Source organism: Notamacropus eugenii, chromosome 1, assembly GCF_028372415.1.
Source record: "Notamacropus eugenii isolate mMacEug1 chromosome 1, mMacEug1.pri_v2, whole genome shotgun sequence".
NCBI lineage: Eukaryota > Metazoa > Chordata > Mammalia > Diprotodontia > Macropodidae > Notamacropus > Notamacropus eugenii.
The window spans coordinates 497,694,306-497,705,678 of NC_092872.1; the positions used below are offsets into that span (position 1 = coordinate 497,694,306).

The 11,373-nt window shown below is 41.0% G+C and overlaps 1 long non-coding RNA gene across 1 annotated transcript; it reads left to right on the plus strand.

Annotated features, from left to right (window-relative positions):
- Positions 1-7,937: 7,937 nt before the first annotated feature.
- On the plus strand, positions 7,938-10,292 carry LOC140527086 (uncharacterized). Its single transcript, XR_011974668.1, has 2 exons — positions 7,938-8,115; positions 9,253-10,292. It is a non-coding gene; the product is annotated as an uncharacterized lncRNA (long non-coding RNA).
- Positions 10,293-11,373: the final 1,081 nt, after the last annotated feature.

Below are 11,373 nucleotides of genomic sequence, written 5' to 3' on the forward strand. Positions count from 1 at the left end.
GTCTGGAAGGATGGGTAACATTCTGATAAGAAGAAAAGAGGTCAGCTTGTATGGCAGAGTTGGGAGCTATAAAAGAGAGTATGAAGGGTTCAAAGCAAGGCACTGCTAGAGAGGGCAAACATGAATGAAGTGAATGGGAGAGAGGCAGAAAATATGAAGTACTCAGGGTTCTCAGCTGAAGAGGGGATGATAGATCCCAAGACAAACTCCACTGACTTCCCAATCATACCTATTAGGGGCATCTAGGCCAGATAGGTGGCTCAGTGGATAGAATGTCAGGCCTGGACTCAGAAAGAATTCAAATCTGCCCTCAGACACTTACTAGCCATGTGACCTGAGGCAAATCACTTTACCTGTGGGCCTCAATTTCCTCATTTGTAAAATGAGCTGGAGAAAGAATGGCGAATCACTTGTCTTTGCCAAGAAAATCCTAAACCGTCATAAAAAGTAGGATATGGCTAAAGATGACTGAACAATAGTAATAGGCTGTTCTGGTCTGTGTGGAAGATAGGTGGTAGTGTCAGGAAGCAAAGAGTCAGTGCTGAAATAATCAGCTTACATCTAGCTCAGTATCATAAAATCATAAATCTAGAGTTGGAAGAGACCTCAGAAGCCATATAATCCACTATCATTTTGCTTATGAGGGAGCTGAAGCCAAGTGACTTGCCTAAGGGTTGCACGGTAGTGAATTTCAGAGGTGGGTTTTCAAACCACCTCCTCTCATTCCAGAGGCAATATTCTTTGCATTAGTTGACACACCAAAGGTGTCTGGTGTATTGGGCAGCTTGCCATCCCTCTCTCCTGGACTGCTTCAGGGTAGAGAAATGGGATGGGGATAAAATGAGATAGAGCCAATGCTAAGGGCAAGGCTTGGGCCTCTTTGCATTCATAGTCTCATTGGCTAACTGATTTAGACCTGGAAGGGGACCTAGAGGTCATTTAGTCCAATTCCCTCACTTTCATGATGAGGAAAACTGGGAGATTAAGTGATTTTCTACAAGCCATATAGGTAGTCTGTAGTAGAGGTGTGCCATGAATTTGTTTCTTCAGACTGCAAATCCAGGACTATCTTCCTTTGTACTGCACTGACTACCCCAAAGAATATTGGGGAATAGAGGTTCAATTTGTATTGAATGCAGAGGAATCCTGCTCTCTAGGCAGTGGAGAGACAGCTGCTCAATATGGGGGATGAGGAGGAGGACAAGGAAAGAAGACTTTAGGAAGGACCCTCAAAGTGAAGAAATTCTCATTCAGAGATGTCATCAGTTTTATATCTTTTAAGTTTGCTAAGGAGGATTCAGACGTACTTGTTCTATGATATGAAGACCTATATCTTGGTCTCTAAAGTTCCTTCAAACTCTAAAATTTTATGATTCCTCATAAAATTTTGTAATTCCTAATGCTAAACAGTGAAGGTTCATTTTGGCCTGGCTCATAAGAAGTTCCTACTTCCCTGTAGTCAACCAGGTAGGTTCTCCCATTATGACCCTAATGTAGGCCTGTCTTCTTCAGTAACGTTCTGTGTTGGCTTCTTGGGTGATTTTTTTAGAGAGTATATAATGGGGCTGGTTTAAAACTGAGAGCATTAGCCAACCCAGGTCCTGAGAATTTAGATACTTTCCCTAGGAAATGTCTGCCTTCTTCCTAGGTTCTCTCTCCCTCTCCTATCAAGTCTACCCCATTCCTATTTTCTGGAAATTCAGTTAGTGATGAAACTGGCATAATAGGAACCAGTTCTAGAAATGGGTTTTGGAGCCCAAGGCAAAAGGGGCAGGGGCTTTGGTTTTGGGACTCCTTTTATTTTGCTTCCCCAGGATCCTCCCTTGGGCAGGAGCAAGTACATAAACTGCTTGTTTCTTTATTAGTTAAGGGCTGATGTTTCCAAGAAAATTAAGTAAATAAAATTGTTTGGAGATTCTAGAGTCTTAGGGCCTTTGGGGAACCTGAAATTCATGAGAAGTGAAGGTGAACAAGCTTGGGGGAATGAACAAGTATTTCTGTGACCAAATTATCTCTGTTCAAGAAAAGGTTAGAGGTTAAAGGTTAGAGCTAAGGTAGTTTGAGAGAAAAGTCAGATAATACAGGGCACAATACTGCTCTTCACTACCACAGGCTACCTGGAAGAGGCAGTTGTCATAAAAGAGGCAATTAACTCTTTGCATTGCTATCTGTTACATGCTATATTAGAGCCCATCCAAAAGAGTAGAACTGGGAAAAATTTCTGTAAATCCCAGGTTAAAGGTCTCTGTCACTTATGAAATAACAGAGCCTTGCAGTAGCATGGTGATCTGGCCCAGCTGTGGCTCAGCTTTATAGGCAAACTGCATAGCTTTGCTGCAAAGAACTCAGCTTAGCAACAGGAACAACCCATTCAAAAAATTCTATGCCTATCAGTCAATTTAGTGAGGACAGTATTTTCCTCATTTGTAAAATGGAGGATTAGATTATATGGGTTCTGAGGGCTCTTCTAGCTTAATATCCATGAACCTATGATCCCCAAGAATGAGAGAACATTTAAGCCCCTTGTTCCAGAACTATTTTAATTGCATTGATTTGTTCATAGGAAGCACACCAGTCAGGGTTTAAGAGCTACAGAAGTATAATCACTTACAAAGGATACTCTTAGAATCCTGATGGAAGTTATAGCGGTCATTCTATGATCCAACCTGCCAACTTTGGTGAACACTGGGAGCACAAGAGTGCCCAGAGAGAAAGAGAACCCAGGGTAGGGGGAGGGGGAGGTGCACATATCACTACACTATGATCCTTTATTTGATGGGGAAATTGAGTCTCCATAAAATAGACAAAAGTACAACTTATCCCTTCCCCACTAATACCAGGAAGATTTACAGGCAAGGCTAAGTATGAGAAGTAGAAATCATATTTCTCTACTTAAGCCCCTCCTGAGAAGTGGCTGAGAGGAGTATTCAGGGTCTGGGGATTATGGAGGGCTCTGGGAACATTTTCAGGCCTCCTAGACACTTGTACCTGTGGATGATCACAGCAGGGCAGCACTCACCCTTAATTCAGCCTCCAAACTATGGATCAAAGCTCAGAGACACACATCTTTCTAAGCACTGCAGGTTGACTGCACTGCCTGCAAACACTGTGACACAAACTCAAGCTTCCACAATCACAGGCTATGCAAACATATTATAGAAATTGCTTGTGGCACTAGGGAATTTGAAGTTTACCCTGAGGTGTCCATCTCCCTCTTCCATGCCTTTTCCCCTCTCCCTCTCACTACCCCTTTCACTAGAAATGCAGTAAGATTCATTCTCCTTCCTTCCCCACCATTATTCCCCCTAACCCCACACACAACCAGCTGGAGCCTGCAGCTTCAGAAGCAAGCCCAGTCACGTGGGCTTTCTAGCTTTAGGGAGAACGTTAACAAAAACACCAGCTCTGGGGTGATTTCCAGCCACAGAGAGCCAGGACTTAGGATTTGGGGCTCTGCCCATTGGGATGGTGTTGTTTTTTAATCACTTCTGGATGCTGTCTCAGATGGTAGCTTTGGGATATGCGCACAGCATCCAGAAAAGACTCTTAGCCATTCCCCTTCTCTGCCTTCATTTTGCAACAACTCTCCCCCACCCCACCCACCCCATCCTAACCCCACCCTCTTCCTGTTCTTGTCAGATGGCAGCATGCCTCAGGGATGGCTTCATGGAAATGAGCAACTTGCATTGGTAAAATGATTGAGAAATTAAAATAACGTCTTCCTGGCATCTGGTCTGATTTGTTTTTTAATCAAGTGCCTCAGTCCTGGCCTTCCCTGAGAGTGTGTGAGCTGCCTAGGCCTTTGGCAGCACATCAGCACTCACCCACAGCAAGAGCCTCTGGGAGTGTGGGAAGCACTCCTGGCTTGGATGCCTACAGCAGCCTCCCATTACTTACCATATTAAAATCTATTCCCTACATCTAGTTTTCAAGCCTCTCTGCATCCTGGTTATCTCACCCCATACAGTTTTATCCCTCACTTCTCCTCAGCATAGGATCCTAGAGGTTCAACTGAAAGGGGCCTTCCAGGGATGGAAAGGAAAGGAAAGGAAAGGAAAGGAAAGGAAAGGAAAGGAAAGGAAAGGAAAGGAAAGGAAAGGAAAGGAAAGGAAAGGAAAGGAAAGGAAAGGAAAGGAAAGGAAAAGGAAAGGAAAAGGAAAGGAAAAGGAAAAGGAAAAGGAAAGGAAAGGAGAAGGAAAGGAAAGGGAAAAAAGGAAAGGAAAAGGAAAGGAAAAGAAAGGAAAGGAAAAAAGTAAAGGAAAAGGAAAGGAAAGGAAAGGAAAAGGAAAAGAAAGGAAAGGAAAAGGAAAGGAAAGGAAAAGGAAAAGGAAAGGAAAGGAAAAAAAGGAAAGGAAAGGAAAGGAAGAGGAGTGATTTAAGGGAAGAAGATAATGAGTATAACTTTGTACATATTGAATTCAAGATGCTTAAGGAATATTAAGTTTGAAATATTCAATAGATCATTGGAGACGTACAACTAAAGCTTAGGAGACAGACTAGGGTTGGATCTAACTCTATGCATCTGGGAGGCATCTGCTTAGGGATCATAATTAAGCTCATAGTACCTGTTGAAGTAATTGAGTGAGATAGAGTAGAGAAAGAAAATAAGAGGGTTGGGCACACAGCCTTGGGGAATCCCCACCATTTCAGAGAATCATGTCAATGATAAACCAGCAAAAGAAACTGAGAAGTAGACATATGGGTGGGCAGGAACTGACAAGGAGCAGTGTCATGAAAACCCAGAGAGGAAAAAGCGTCCAGAAAGACAGAGGGATCAGCAATATTAAATACTGAAGAGAGATCAAGAAAGATGGGAACTGGGAAAAGAGCATCCTATTTGGCAAATAAAAATCACTGGCAACTTTGGAGAGAGCAGTTTTAGTTCAGGTCAAAATCCAGATAGTCAAATGTTGAGGAATGAGAACAGAGGAAGTGAAGGCAATGGAGATCAAGAGTTTTTTTCTAGGAGCTTGGCAGTAATTCTGTGGTCTTTTGATGCTACGTTTTAGCAGTTTCTATTCATTGATCCTAGTTCTACCCTCTGAAGGCAAGTAAAATGGACTTTTTTTGGGTTCTCAGCCCAGTTAGTGGGAAAAAGCATTTGAAAAATTAATTCCCACTATCAAAGGCAGTTAACTAACTCTCAACTAATAAGATGCCCCTCCCTAGATAAGCTCATCATCTTTAAACTTTTCACCATGCTTTTAACTCAAGCCTTGACTGATACCACTTCTGTCAGCCCTTCTCCCCTCTGATAGGAGGGATGGAGAGTGCAGTAGCAAATTCTTTCTAATGCCTTTCTTTATAGAGCTAGAGAATGACTCTCAACTCACTCTGCTTTGCATTTGCTGCTCTGCCTAGTTTCAGTTCTCTGGAACAAGATACTCTCTCCCCACTCTCATATCTGCCTCCATTTGTGTCTTGTTTTTCCCTTTAGGTTGCAAGCTCTTTGAGGGCAAAAACTGCCTTTCTTTTTATTAACTGCATTCCCAGTGCTTAGCACAGTAGCTGGCACATAGTAGGTGCTTAATAAATGTTTATGGGATTGGGTTGGGAGGTAGTGGGGTGTAACACAGCCATCATTGGTAATCAAGAACCTATCCAGTGGAGGGTTACCAGTGGAAGTATAAAGAAAGAAAGAAGATAAGAAATATTTGAAAAATCATTCATACATGTTTTATGTGTTGTGTAACAGAGTTAAAGTCGTAGTGATTACATTATTTTCCAAATAAACCCACAAAATGCAAGTAACAACAGATCAGTGGTCCAGTCCCTCAACAGATCTTAACAAGCAAATGTTGGCAGGTGAGCATGTCTCACATTATTGGGAAGTGCAGCATGTATCAGCAGAAATATGTGTGTGTTTAATGACTTGTTTACAACACAATATTATATAGTTACATGACACAATACTGCAATATCAAAATTTCAATGCAGGAAAAAACCACAAATTTACAATAAATTATTAAATTTAAGATGTGCCATTTTAAAATATTTTATATTTTTTGAAATGATGCTATTTAAAAAAAAATTAAAGTGTGAAAGAAAGTAGATTGCCAGGTGGGCACTGAGTAAATGTTTTTAAAGGTAGGTCAAATAAGTTTGGGAACCTCTGCTCTACAGGCATAATTTGGATTAGATGACCTGTGAGGATGATCTCAACCCTGAAATTCTACGATGGGGAGCCAGAAGACAATTATTAAAATTCTAGTTCTACTTCTTAATAGTCGTGTGACCTTGAGCAAGTAACTTCCTTTCTTTGAACCACATTTTCCTACCTAAAAAATAGAGACAATCATATTTCTAGTTCCCACCTCATAGAGTGGTTGTGAGAAAAAAACCTTGTAAATTAGATACCATGGTGGTTTAATGTATTATTCCTCCCAGTGCAACTTCATTTTGAAAAAGATAATAGCTAAGTCTCAAGAAATAAAGTTCAAAGGGAAGACTGCATGCAATATGCCAGGACATGGGGGAAAAGAATGAATGAAAAGCATTCATCAAGTGTTTATTATGGGTCAAGCACTGTGCTAGGAACTGAGAATACAAATATAACAATTGTGACCTACCCTCAAGGAGCTTGTAGTCTAATGGGGATGAAAACATGAATAGCAGAGTGGTGACTAGGAAGTGTTATGTTGGTTTGTGGTGTAGCTAGGTGACACAGTGTATAGAGTGCAGGGCCTGGAGTCAGGAAGGCTCAGCTTCCTGAATTCAAATCTGGTCTCAGACACTGATTAGATGTGTGACCTGTACAAGTCACTTAACTCTGTTTGCTTCAGCTTTTTCATCTGCAAAATGGAGAAGGAAATGGCAAGCCATTCCAATATCTCGACCAAAAATAAATCCAAATGGAGTCACAAAGAGTCAGACATGACTGAAATGGCTCAACACCAGCAACAAATATTGGTTGGTAAAGTCTAAGAATGGCCAGTGAACGCCATAAGCGGGGAGAGAAACCTTTCTAGTAACAGAGGAAGTGATGCTTTGATAATAGTTCCAGAACTGGAAATTGGGAGGAAGGCAGGATTAGGGGAGAGTACAAGGGAGGCAACAAAGAAACTTGATAAGATGGGTGTGGAATAGAGTGAAATATGACTGGCACAGCTGACCTGTCATAGTGGTGCACATTTGAGGCATTCACCAATCAGGGCCCCAGAGACGGAGTTCAAGAATACTTTGGAGTATAAGGTAGCTTCTCAAATCCCCTCAAATAACACCAGGATACAGCTTAACTTGGGAAGTTAGCTCTGCTCTAAGGTCCACTGGCCCAAGTAATACTTTTATCTCATAAGCTTAGGGTTAGAATGATAACTCTGAGCTCTGAGGGTCAGGCCAAGGAAGCCTACTGGAGGAGGATGCTCGCTTGCATCCTTTTTTTTCCCTTGGGGTGAGGGCTTCTGTTTTTCCTCCTCTTACCCCAGGTATATATCAGCTAGTTTATAAGACTCTAACTAACTTGCTTCTTGCCTTTCTCCATTATCATTCCTGAATGGATATCACTTTCACTTTCCTTCCTGAGCCTGTTAGCAAGAGAATTTGAATTAATATGAGAATGAGGTCATAGGAAGCCAACAGCAAAGTACTTGCTTCATCCCTTCTCTGTATCCCCACCAAGACCAAGGACGCAGAATCATAATTTTTTTCTGTAACATCCCTCTGGAAACAACCAGAGAATTGAATGCAAACCAGACCTCCTGACAGGAGGCTGCTCTTTCCCCACCTTTTCTAGGTTTGGATTCCAGACCCTCAAGCAAAATATAGCAAAGGATTTCTGCTCTGGGATAGAACTTCTCCAATTGTGTGTGTGTGTGTGTGTGTGTGTGTGTGTGTGTGTGTGTGTGTGTGTGTATCTATGTTGAGGGGGAGTGGGGAGTGGAGAGGGATCTTTTAATGAAGTCCTTTGAATGACAAAATTTTCCTACTTTTCCTTGTAGCTCAGAACATTGGTCTGCGCAGGTCAAGCCAATGTGGTCAGCATTTTCCATGAAATGACTCTGAGCTGGAAGGGACCTCAGAAGCTATGTAGCCCAACATTTCTCATCTTACAGATGAGAAAACTGAATCTCAGGGAGGTTGAAGAACTTGCCCACAGTCATGCAGATGGTATCAGAGGTGAGATGTGAGCCCAAGTCCTTTGACTATAGAGTCAATGCAGTTTTATTTCCATAAATATTCATTCAAAGATCAAGTAATAAGATTCTATCAAGTTCCTATTATATGCCAGGCATGGTACTAGATACTGAGGATACAAAAATGAAATAGTCTCTGTCCTCGAGTAGCTTTTATTCTGAAGGGGAGGATAACATTTACCAATGTAGCTTTGTAAAATGGAAATATAAGGTAATTGGGAAGGGGAGGTCATAGCACAAAGGTAAATCAGGGAAGGCCTCATGTAGGAGGTGATGCTTGATCTGAGCAGTGAAGGGATTCTAAGCATCTACAATGTATAAGACACTGTTCTGAGTCGATGTGATAGAAAAAGAAAGGCCAACACAATCTCCACTGAATGAATATTCAGCTTTTTAATTGAATTATTGAACTGAAACATCCAGTTTATTGAATCAGGGCAATAGGCTCTACTGAACATTATTGATGACCCATTGGCTCAGACCCCTTCCTGTAGTTTCCTCATTCCAGACTGAAGCTAGCACTCCAAGGGATTTTTCTGTCACTAGAAAAGTCACTGAAAGAGAAGAAGAGACATTGTGATTAGAGCATGGAGGGGAAATTCTATAAAATAAATCTTTGCACTGGGATGAGGCTTAATACTGCCTCTAAGAAAAGCACTAAATCCATGGTATTCTTCTCTGAGGAACAAATGAGAGTCACAGTCTGAGCCTGGCTCAATGTGTCTTCCCTCCTTGAGTGAATATAAAGAAAAGGATTAAAATCAATTCAGGTAGGTGTCCTTCAGGGGCAATTCCCAACCCCAGAGAATTTGCCCTTTCAGGCCCCAATTATTATTGAGGGATGGTGATTCCCACACCACAGCAAACTGGCTATAAGCTATATCAATCCAAAGAGGCCTTTGAGGTAATCAAGAAATACTCATTGTTCTGGGTACCATCGTTCTTGAGTCCCTGGCAGGAGGGACATTCTGTCATCCCCACCAACCTTACATAAGGAATCATTAGAGGTCAGATAGAGCACGTTGGGGGCAATGGTCTTTTCTGTATCTCTGTCTTGTTGGCGTGTGAGTCTTCACAAAGGTCCCTGGGGACTCGCTTTTCTTCCCTGACATTCTCTCAGCTCCTGCTCTATGAACACCTAGGAGGAGAGAGCTGGTTGCATCAGCTTCTGCGGACCATGTCAGCAAAAGAAATAGTGGGACCAGGCAGTGTATGCATCTAACTGCTGCTCCAGCTCAGCAGGGCCATTCTACTTTGCCTGCCTGGAGTCCATGACCTGAGACCAAGAGGTAATGTTGGTGAAAGTAGCAAAGCAATTTTTCTCTTAGATTATTTTTTTTAGCCCCTGTTCTCCTTTTACACAATGCTTGCTATAAAAACTTTGGAAATAAAAGTGTTTGTCCCAGAGAACAAATCTCTCCATGCAGCAAGAAATCTCCAGTAGACCTGCCCAAAACTCTATATTTTGGACAACACTAGGATTGACCTGGCTATTCGTTTAGAGACACTTTCTCTATCAAACCCCACAGATTAGGAAGCTGCTTTTTGGCATCTTTAGATAGAATTGTTTCCCTTTGTTCTAACTCAGCAGGCTGGACAGGGGTTACCTTAATCTGAAGGGCCTGGAGAGACAGAGAAAGCATGCCACCAAAAATGGATTTAAATCTTTAGGCACCCTCTGGTTGAAAGGCATTCCCAAACCTGCCTGTCCCATTTACTTAGCCAAGAAAATCAGTAGTAATCATAATTAGCCACATTTTAATATAAAATAGCACCAAGTACTTCACTCATAACCAGCCTGTGAGATAATAAATATTATTACCATTGTTTTGGTGAGTGGAAAACAGGCACACTGAGGTTTAATGACTTGTTGAGGGTTGCATACTTGAAATGGGACTCAAATTCAGGTCTCCTGACTCCCAGCACAATTTTTTTTTTTTTTTTGCTGCTTCACCTTTCTGTCTCTGATCTATCCTTTCCTTAAAAATTTAATAGGGTTTTATCCTATCCTGGACAGAGGTGGGCTTCCTGCCTCAGGTAATATCAGTTTATTGAAATCTTAATTTAATATGTCATGCTTCTCCATTTCCAGAGATTGCTTCACTTTATCAAGCAACATTTTCATGAACCTGAATATGCAGAATTAAACTATTTCCTATACTTTGGTGTTTGAATACTGGTGTCTCTGCTCAGTACAGTTCAATTAACAAGAGAACTAAAGAATCTGGGAAAGGATGAGGGGATGAGGAATAAAGACAGTGCCAAAGATTCAAATACTCCAGAATGAGAAAGGATAGAATCTGAGGTGTGTTGGGAAAGATGACTGGAGCAATCCCACTAGTGGCTACATATCAAATAACTAACACTTGCCAAGTTTTTTTTTTAAGGTTTGCTGAGTGCTTTACAAATAATATCTCATTTGACCCTCACAATAACCCTGGGATGTAGGACCTAGTATTAGCTCCATTTCACAACATGAGGAAACTGAGGCAGATTGGAGCTAAGTGATTTGCCCAGGGTCGTATGACTAGTAAGTTTCTAAGGAGATCAAAGACAGAAAGAGCCCATATGTACCAAAATATCTATGTCAGCACTTGTGTGTTGCATGTGTGTTGACAGAAAACTGAAACAAAATGAATATTTTATACACACACACACACACACACACACACACACACACACACACACACACACATATATATATATACCCAGCTGATATATATATATTTTATATATATATACACAGTTTATATATATATATGTACATATATATATATATATCACCTGAGAATGGCTGAACAAATTGTGGTATATGAATATAATGGAATACTATTATGCCATAAAAAATAATAGAAAATATTCAGAGAAATATGGGGAAACTTGAATGAACTGATGTGAAGCGAGGTAACCAACTACAAGAAGAATATACATAATGACTACAATTTCTTAAACATGATATTAAAAGGCAGCTGAGCCTCGATGACATGTAATGACCAGTCTTAACTGTAGAGAGCAAAAGATGAGACACACTTCCTTTCTTTTAGTAAAGAGATCGGAAAATATTGATGTACCCGTAGCGTGTTGGTTCTGTTCTTAGGTCATTTTGTTCTTTGGTTTCATCTTTGTTTTTCTTTGTTACAAAGGAGAGTTCAATAATGGTGGCATGAGGGAGGTATTAGACTAGAAAATGACTGCAGTTGGAAGAACAGGGACATCTATAAAACTATTTTTAAAATAAAAT